The sequence below is a fragment of the Aulonocara stuartgranti genome (assembly GCF_965226115.1).
Source record: "Aulonocara stuartgranti genome assembly, chromosome: 3".
Taxonomy (NCBI): domain Eukaryota; kingdom Metazoa; phylum Chordata; class Actinopteri; order Cichliformes; family Cichlidae; genus Aulonocara; species Aulonocara stuartgranti.
The window spans coordinates 27,278,566-27,288,897 of record NC_138941.1 but is presented as its reverse complement, the minus strand read 5'-3'; the positions used below and the strand labels follow the sequence as shown (position 1 = coordinate 27,288,897).

General features: G+C 40.1%; 1 long non-coding RNA gene across 1 annotated transcript; it reads left to right on the top strand.

The window, feature by feature from the left end:
- The first annotated feature begins 6,385 nt into the window (after positions 1 to 6,385).
- LOC309701674 lies at positions 6,386 to 7,821 on the top strand. Its single transcript, XR_014275215.1, has 3 exons — positions 6,386 to 6,902; positions 7,019 to 7,122; positions 7,227 to 7,821. It is a non-coding gene; the product is annotated as an uncharacterized lncRNA (long non-coding RNA).
- The last annotated feature ends 2,511 nt before the right edge of the window (positions 7,822 to 10,332 follow it).

The following is a 10,332-nucleotide window of genomic DNA, read 5'->3' as shown; positions in this document are numbered from 1 at the left end:
CAGGATTATGCACAACATGAGATGTGCAATGAAAATAAAAAGGAAATACAGATGGGTGAACAGACAAACCCAAGAGAGTGACAACAGTGTGATCAACGAGGCCATATCTGTGTTCAAATCACAAATCAAAGTTGGACCATCATACCCATGTACTGTATGTTTCAAGGCTTCATTTCCAAACCAAGTACGACCCTGCAGAAGGTCAAATTATGTCAAAAACCCACATGTGGTTGCAACATGTTTGACAGGAAAGTATGTTCATGTTTGTGATGAAAACTGCAGAAATGAGCAGTGCAATGTGCCCGATGAGAGAAAGAGAGAGTGGATTTGTCACACCTGCCACGATCATCTTAAAAATGGATCCATGCCAGCACTTGCTGTTGCCAATAAACTGAATCTTGCTGATATTCCAGCTGAATTGTCTGATCTCAACATACTGGAGAGACATCTCATAGCCAAGTGCATACCATTTGCCAAGATTATTCCTCTTCCCAAAGGCAGACAAAGAGCAATTAGAGGAAATGTGGTCTGTGTCCCATCCGAGGTACAGGAAACTGTTGAAGCATTGCCTCGATTAAGAATTAATTCTCAGGTGATGAGAATAAAATTGAAGAGACGCTTGTCTTACAAAGGTCATCAGCTGTTTCAGACTGTAAGCTGGTCTAAACTTGTGCAAGCACTGCATAAACTCAAGCAGATTCATCCACAGTATAAGGATGTGAGCATCAGAGATGATCCTGAGCTGTGTGACCCAACACTTCCTGATGAAGATGATGAGGAGGAGGATGATGAAAACATGAATGAGGACGATTATGATGAGGCTGATTTAATGGAAATTGACAGCTGTGAGAAAAATGCACTGAGTGAAGCACAAAATAAAAATGAACAGGATATTGACATGTTACCCTGTGATGGTGAACAATCACATGAACAGATGAGAGATGATTCAGAGCAAGCGGATGGACTGACTAATGGTGGTTTTTCACTCGAGTCCTGTTTGCAGCCCCCTGATGTGGCTGAGGAGATATTATGTTTCAGTGAAGGAATCTACTCTGTTGCTCCTGCAGAGAGAAACAATCCAATAAGTTTTTTCAAAACACCTAAACTGGAGGCCATGGCCTTCCCTGTGCAGTTTCCTACAGGCCAAAACACACTTGATGAAAGAAGGCTGATCAAAGTATCCCCCAGTGGGTATTTCAAATCAAGACTTTTCTGCATTGATGATCGTTTTGCCAAAGACACAAACTATTTATTCTTTGCACAGTTTGTGACTGAAATACACTTGGCTACATCCAGCATGACAGTACAGTTAAGGAAGGCAAAGCCTCTGACCAGAGATGGTAGAAAAATAACCTCAGGCATGTTACAAGATAAACATGAGGTGGAGAAACTGGTGCGAAATAAAGATGCAGTGAGATTCATGCAGCCTCTGAGAGGAACCCCAGCCTATTGGGAGAAAACAACAAGAGATCTTTTTGCCATGATCAGACAGTTGGGAACTCCCACGTTCTTTTGCACATTTTCAGCTGCTGAAATGCGCTGGCCTGAAGTGATCGAGGCAATAACAAGGCAGCAAGGTGAACAAGTGAATTTTGAAGGACTCGACTGGTCAGCAAAGTGTGACATCCTGAGAAGCAATCCTGTCACAACAATGCGCATGTTTGACAAGAGAGTTGAAGCATTATTCAGAGATTTACTCTTATCTCCTGCAGAGCCACTTGGCAAAGTCATTGACTACTTTTACAGAGTTGAGTTTCAGCACAGAGGAAGCCCACACATACACTGCCTCCTGTGGGTAGAAGGTGCTCCTGTGTTTGAGGAGGATGATGAGCAAACTGTTCTTGATTTTATAAACAAATACATCACAGCTCAGCTGCCTGATCCACATAAACAACCTGAACTGTACAAAAAAGTAACAGAAGTGCAAAAACACAGTAAGAACCACACAAAGACGTGCTTTAGGAGTTTAAGCTCCGGGTGCCGTTTTGGTTTTCCCAAACCACCCTGCAATGAGACAATGATCACAAGACCCAGTGAGGATGATGCACTGGAAGTAGAAACGGCAAAGAACAAGCTCAGACCACTGAACCAGCTGCTGAATGAACCTGAAACTGCTTCCATGAGTTTAGAGCAGCTCTTGGAAAGATGCAAGTTGACACATGCAGAATATGAGAGATACCTGAATAAAATGAACATGAGGAGTACGATCATACTAAAGCGTGATCCAAAAGACTCTTGGATAAACGGCTATAATCCACATCTGCTTGAAGCCTGGAACAGTAATATCGACATAAGCTTTGTTTTAGATGCTTTTGGTGCTGCAAATTATTTAATGAAATATATATCAAAAAAAGAGGGCGGGCTATCTGAGTACCTGAAAACTGTCATTGAGAACTCCCATAAAGACAGTGTAAATGAGTGCGATGAAATGAGAGCCGTCATGCAGGCATATTCAAAGAAGCGAGAGATCAGTGCACAGGAGTGTGTTGCTCGTGCATGTGGTCTTCACATGAAGCAATGCTCACGTGCTGTAATATTCATTCCAACTGATGATAATCCTGTGAAAATGAGTCGTCCCCTGTCAGTTCTGGACAACACAACACCTGAGTCTTCCAATGTTTGGATGACATCTTTGAATGACAAATACAAAGCCAGACCTGAAACACCAGAGTATGAGGAGATGTGCATGGCAGACTTTGCTGCTACTTGCAGGATTGTCTATGGCCAACAGAAAAAAGGTAAAGATGTTTTGCCCCTTCTCAATGAGATGGGGTTTGTGCAAAGGCGCAAAAACAATAAGCCTGCTATCATCAGATTTCACCGCTGCTCACAAGAAAAACATCCAGAGCAATATTACGGAAGACTGCTTAAACTGTACCTTCCTCATCGTTCAGACCACGAACTGAAAACACCATCGTTGCCAACCTATCAGGCTTTCTATGGTGCTGGCTGTGTACAGCTACCAGGTACTGACCATCTTGAGTACGTGCAACACATTGTCAAAAGAAACAGAGAAAAATATGAGAAAAACAGTGAGGAGATCGAGAGCGCTGTTGAGGAATATGAGCAGAACAGAGGTGTGACTGACGAATGGTGTAATCTGGCACCTGAATCAGATCTCGTAAGGTTGCCACTTGTCGAACAAGAAAGAGAGCGAGACAATGAAAATGAACAGGAAGATGTGCCCGACTACAGCCGTCAGGCTGATGCTTCAACAGAAGTCAGAGCCATCAGGGAACCCCCTGCTATTGATCCCACATTGTTACGTCAGATGTTTCAAAATCTGAATAAGAAGCAAGCCTGCATATTTTATGCAGTTAGAGACTGGTGCATTAAAAGAGTCTGTGCTCTAAATCCAGAGCAGTTTTTCTTTTATATTAATGGTGGTGCTGGAACAGGAAAATCACATCTAATCAAATGCATCTACTCAGAAGCATCTAAGATACTGAGCAAAGTGCCCAGATATGCAGACGACGTTGACATATCAAAACCCACCGTCCTGTTAACTGCTTTCACTGGGACTGCAGCTTTTAACATTTCTGGAACAACACTGCATTCTCTTCTCAAGCTGCCTAGAAGCTTAAAACCTCCCATTCAGGGACTTGGCAATCAGCTGGATGAAGTCAGATCAGAACTTTTGAATGCTGAAATAATCGTCATTGACGAAGTGTCTATGGTGTCAAGACATCTGTTTGCATATGTAGATGCAAGACTCAAACAGATCAAAGGGACTCGGAGACCCTTTGGAGGCATGTCAGTCATTGCTGTCGGAGACTTCTATCAGCTACCCCCAGTGCGACAGTCTAAACCTCTCTGTGTGCACGACCCGTCTGAGATCGACCTGTGGCGGGAGCATTTTCAGATGATCACTCTGACTGAGATTATGCGTCAGAAAGATGATGTTGTCTTTGCTGAGATGCTGAACAGAATTCGTGTAAAAGGAAAGTTGGATGAGCTTTGCGAAGCAGATAGAAATTTGTTGTTACAGGCCATAACTGAACCAGCCCATTGTCCGACTGATGCATTGCACATTTTTGCAACTAATAAAGAAGTGGATGCACACAACTCTTCAACACTGGCTCTGCTCCACACTCATATCATTGACATCCATGCAGATGATTATAGAAAAGATCCTAGAACTGGCAGAATGGCACTTCAAGACAGACCATTGAAAGGAGGTAAAAACGAGTTACCAGACACACTGAAAGTTGCAGAAGGAGCTCGTGTCATGCTCACCAGAAACATTGACATACAAAATGGTTTGGTTAATGGAGCTTTTGGAATACTACTTAGAGTAGTTTACTCTGAAAATGACCAACACATCATCAAGCTTGGACTTAAAATGGATAATGAGACATCTGGAAAGAATAACCGCACACCAGCAGACGACATGGTGTACATTGAGAGAGCAGAGGAGAATCTGAAGCAGAAAGGAGTGGTACGAAGACAGTTCCCAGTGAAGCTGGCCTTTGCATGTACAATACATAAGGTACAGGGTATGACAACTACATCAGCTGTTGTCTCTCTTAAGAGCATTTTTGAGCCCGGCATGGCCTACGTAGCTGTCAGTAGAGTGACGTCTCTCAGTGGACTGTATCTTCTTGATATGGAGGAGAAAAAAATATTCACCAACCCAGAAATCACTGCAGCGCTTGAGAACATGAGACAAGCCAACCTTGATGACATGATGCCTCTTCTACACGTGAGGCAAACACTGAGCAGGTCAGAGGTTTTCACCATTGTTCATCATAATACAGAGGGACTGCCAGCTCACATTAATGACATCAAAAGTCACCATGAATTGTGTCTAGCAGATGTTTTGTGCCTAACAGAAACACACCTGCGGGGCTCTTTTGTCGCAGAGAGTCTCCACTTGGAAAATTACAATTTGTTCAAACGCAACAGACACCTGTCCTACACAAACTTTCCCCAGATGGCAAACAGAAGTGGTGGTGGAGTTGCTGTTTATGTGAAAAGTGACATTCAAGTGCATGAAAAACAGTACATCCATAATGTAACTGACCTTGAATTTCTGGCTTTAAAGGTTGAAGCACCAGTCAGTGCTCTGATTGCAGTTGTATACAGACCTCCAGACTACACTCTGAGGCCATTCCTGAAAAACCTGGTAAGCCTATTAGACTCATTGGAGATCATGGACTGTCATCCCATCATAGTTTGTGGTGATTTTAATGAGAATGTTTTATCCAGTGCAAACAAACCAATCCTGGAGCTGTTTGAGTCTAGGGGATACGCACAGGTCATCACTGCCCCTACCACAGAGAAGAACACACTGCTTGACCTAATTTTCATTTCTCAGTCAGATCGATGTCTCCATTCTGGAGTCATGAAGACCTACCATAGTTACCATGACCCAGTATACTGTGTATTGTCCTGTGATGATTCATGATCTAGATCTTTGAATACAGTAAGTAATATCTATATTTTTGAATGACTTAAGAAAGTAGAGCGATGCTTGAACTCCAGAAAGAAGTCCAGACGCTTTTCTTTGCAAGCTCCTTTGACTACGATGACCTGGATGACTGAGAACCTTCACAGACATAAAGTAGAGCGATATTTAAAAGTTGACGCCCTGCATTGCAGTATAATGTTTGAATTGTTTACATAAAATACAATTACATGAATTAAGTAATGATATCAGTAAAAGATGACAATTTTATTTATTACAGAAAATCTAAAATTCACTAACAGTAACCTATAAATGTCAGAAAAATCAAATATAGCAGTTTAAAATGAATAGTGTAGGCATATCCTCTCTGCAGCCAGGCTTCAACATCCTGCCAGGCTGCCCCAGTCTCACTGTGGCTGGGAGGGAGGGAGGGTGGACCAGAGGATTGCCTACACAACACATAAATGTTCAACAGCTTCTTCATTGTTTCTGAGAGAACAATAATGACTAAAGGTTGCTTTTTAAAAAAACAAACAAACAAACAAACAAACCTAATTACAGCAATAATGACAGTTAAGCCACTTTATGTGTGCCTCTATTTTGAAATACTATTTACAAAAATGTTATTATTTTGGTTTGTTATAAACTTTAAACTTTTTCAAAAGTATACGATTATATTTTTGGACCAATTTTACTATGAAACATAAATTTTTATGAGCTTTTATCATGTTTCTGGCCAGTGCAATCATCAGGGTGGGTCTGGGTTGATAACTGCACATTTCTGGCCAGAAATGTTTCAGCAGTGTTACATATGTAGTGCATATGTTACACTTGCTTTCTGTTACCAGCTGATACCCTACATTTGTATAGACATTGGATGGTGTGAGGTTCGGGAGTTGAGTGGGAGGGGGGGGGGGGAGGGTACGGTGGGAGTTGAGGGGGGGGGGGGGGTTTCCTTTCCTGTTAGGTTTCCTTTTTTTTTCTTTTTTTTTTTTTAAGCAAGACACAGTCCTCCTGTGTCTTCTCCAAGCTTCACATGTAAAATCCAACAATGTGAAGCACATAGCAGCCAGAAACTGTAATGCCACAGATCAGAGAGGCTTCATCATCACCATCTTCATCGCCATACGATCAGAGCGTGAGACTTCACATCTGGAGCACAGGAGAGATTCTGTGATAAGTCCTCCTTCTAGCTTGTCCCACAAGCAGTCGGTGAGATTTACTCACAACAAAAAGGGTTAATGACATAATTTCCATGAAAACATGTATTCATTCTTTGTAAAGTGTTTAAATTGTGTTTTCACTTGACCTTAGGAGTGTTAGAGTGTATTGTAATGTCTGTACTCAGGTGTTTCCCTCTGTGATCCATCCCCTTCAGAGCTGAGACACTCAGGACTGAACAGACTGCACAGTTTCTGTGACTGAGCCTCCAAAACACCTTCTTTGAAACCACTCATGATAGAAGGGCTTCATATTTGCAGCAGCACTACTACAGGTATTCAGTGTATTACAGGATGTGTTTGTTTCTTAGGACCAGCTCTGAGTGCACACTACCTAACATATACACCTTTCTGTTCATTACAAACCAACTACTCTGGATCATACGGCCAGTTGGCAGGAATGTTGCTGCAGGAAAACATCCCTGGAGATCACCATCATTGTCAGACTGACTGTGCCTCCTCTGTGCAGTGTCAAGATCCTCCCTAAATGAGTGTGTAAGTTAACATTTTCATTATTTTATTCCCTTTGACAAGACAAGTATCACTGATATTTACATTTACAACTACATATGTTGCTATTTTCTGCTCTTCTTTTAAAGTCCTCAGCTATCCTGCTTCTGTGCTGCTTGCCACACATCAAACACTGGCCGGATGACAGGGAGGATCCACTCTGAAGTCACTGGACATGATGAGGATCATATGGGACTTTATAGTTTCACAGAAACATTGTGCTCTGTGATTACAGGTTTTAAATGGACATAATGACGGCCTCTCTCTGATCAACAGGCTAAAGGATTGTTTTCATTGTTAGTGCTCTGTACAATGTATGCTTATTTAATATTTCATCACAGAGCAAACCTTTATTTATTTAACATATTTTTATTTTGTTTTAATGTTGAATTAACTGTGGGGATTTTTTTAAGTGGGCACTCGGGATGTCATATGACCAGAAATGTGGTAACTGGAATTCAACGTTATGGAAGAAAAAATCTGCTAAGAACAAAACACACACAAAACCCCCCAAGAAAATTCAAATTCATTCCATGTAATCCAATCTAAAACATTTTAAACTGCTGAACAGCAACACAAACAGTGTTAAAAAACAGTGTTAACAGAATGATTATGATGAGTTTGTACCAAAGTTTCAGGTCACATGGCACACCTAGTGTGTAGTGTGGAGTATCAGCTGGTAAGTATAGGTTTTTCATATTTGTGTCCTTAGAGTTCAGATAGATAAAGCCTCGTGTATAATAATTAGTCATAACCACAACTCAAAGTCAGGGACTAACTAAATTTGGGACTTTGTGTCTGAGCCCAGGTTAAAACAATGTGTAAAAAAGCATTTAGTGGCATGGCTGAACAATGCTGTAAACTATTGATCCTTATTTATCCATGTTCACAAAAAGGACTAATGTGCTTATTTGATTATTTGCATGTGTTAAACTGTGTCACCACCTTACGCTTTCATTTGAGTTTACTCAAAATTCTCTATACAGTTCTCTTTTACCACTGTGTGGACTCTGTTTACATTAAAACATAAAGAAGAATGAGTAATAAAAAGATGTGTAGACAGATTAAGTAGACCGATAGAAACAGCTGTTCAGCCATGTTCTAAGAAACCAACACAATTTAAAGGTTCAGAATTGTGGTTTTAAAAGTTGAATTTTCATGTATTTCATTAGTTATTTAATTTAGTTATTTTTATTTATTCTACTAGTCCTTTTCAGAAAGAAGCTGTAAAATATGACTTAAGATTTTTATGTTATTTTCTATGACATACAAAACAAATTGATGTATGTAATACTATTAAACATGATATACACATGTGTACATGTCTGAAAAACATTATGCTGTATATTAAAGTTTGTATTTTCTCCAGAATTTTTGTTCATCTTTTAAGTTCATTTCAGTTAGAAGAATTTGAACGTTTAATATTCATTCAGAGGTTTTCTGACTCTAAATTTTCTTTTGTCATTACTCATCATTTTATTATTTACATTTTAAACATGTTTAGCTTTTTTCCAACTTCTTCTGTGTGAACATCAGCTTTCAAAAGTTCTGCACTTTTGTTTTCAGGTTAAAAATTCTGTATTTTCCAGCTCGTTCAGAATTTTTATTTTTAACTTAAATTCAGTAATTAATTCATTTCAGTGCATACATTCAGATTCAAGCATTCACACTGCAGTTTCTTCAGAAAATGCACTTTCTAGTTCTTTTATAAAATTGTACCCTTCATATTTTCAAAAAAGGCAAAAGCCTTATCTATTATAAGAAAATCATCATACATCTTAAGAGTCAAAATGTTGCACTTAGCTGACTAAGTGTTCAAATCTTTAATCCATTAAAACACGTCTTGCAAATCTTTCCCAGTACAATGCCTGTATACAAGAATACCACAGAAGCAGAGCAGCTTTTAGACACGGCAGCAACATATTTTGCTTTGTAGTGAAGTCTGACTATATAAATTTATAGCCATGAACAGAACAGGAATCAATGTTGTCTTCAGACAGAAAGTAACTATTTTAACCCTGCACCCACAGTTTCCAGTAGCTCTTTATCGAAGGGCAAAACAGTATAAGTGGTGGTTGATGGAGGAGGAGCCAGTGTGGAAAATTCTGAACAGCCCAGATTACCTCATAGTGAGAGTGAGTGAGGCTCTGCCATTGCTTAATGATGAACGAGAGAGAGAGAGAGAGAGAGAGAGAGAGAGAGAGAGAGAGAGAGAGAGAGAGATCAGAATCAGAGAGAAACTGAAAGAGAGAGCATGCAGTGGTCTGACAGACACGTTCTGACTCCTGGCTAAACTCGGGGTTAAAATGCACTTCACAAAAGTTAATAAGCTGTAGTGTGAACACAAGTCAGACAAACACAAAAGAACCACCAAGTCTGATGTGCGGAACAAATAAAGTCAAATGAAGGTAATTAAAGTGAACCTAAGTTCATATTTTCATTCTTGAATTTTACTAGAGTAGCTTTACAAAATGCACAGTTGAAAATATGCTGTTTTTCTTACACTCTGACCTTGAAGCAGCCCCCTCTTCTAAAACGTGTCTTTTGAGCTCCCAAACTTTATGTTGCCAGCTTCAGGCTCAGTTCTTTTGTTAGCAACACACAGCAGGAGCAGCACCCATCAATGCAAAACTGACTCCACTAACATCTCAGTCAGTCACATAAGATAGACTGACCGTGAATCCAAAATACTCCAACAGGTTATTTTGGAAAGAATTAATCATATTTTATAGAAACAGGGGGAAAAAAACCAAGAACATTACATAACTGAATAACCACTACAAACATTGTCCTTACCCTTTATCAATAAAAAAGTCCACAAAATTCACATATAAGATTATATAAGAGGAGAGGCACATTTACTGTGTGTGCAGGAGATCAAGTGGAAGGGAAGCAACGCTAAGGGGCACTAGAGGTGGACTCAAGCTGTTCTTCTGTGGTGTAGACAGGAAGAGAAACTGAGTAGGAGTAACCTTTAAGGAAGAATTTGTGATACGGTTGTGAAGGTGAAGAGAGTGTCAGAAAGGATCATGACTTTGAAGCCGGACATAAAAAGGTCTATACTGAATGTTGTCAGTGTGCGTGTCCCAGAAGTACTAGAAGAGAAAGGAATTGTGAACTAAGATGGACAAAGTGGTAGAGAGTATCCCCTGAGGGAGAGACTGATGATTGGAGGAGACTTCAATAGAAAGGTGA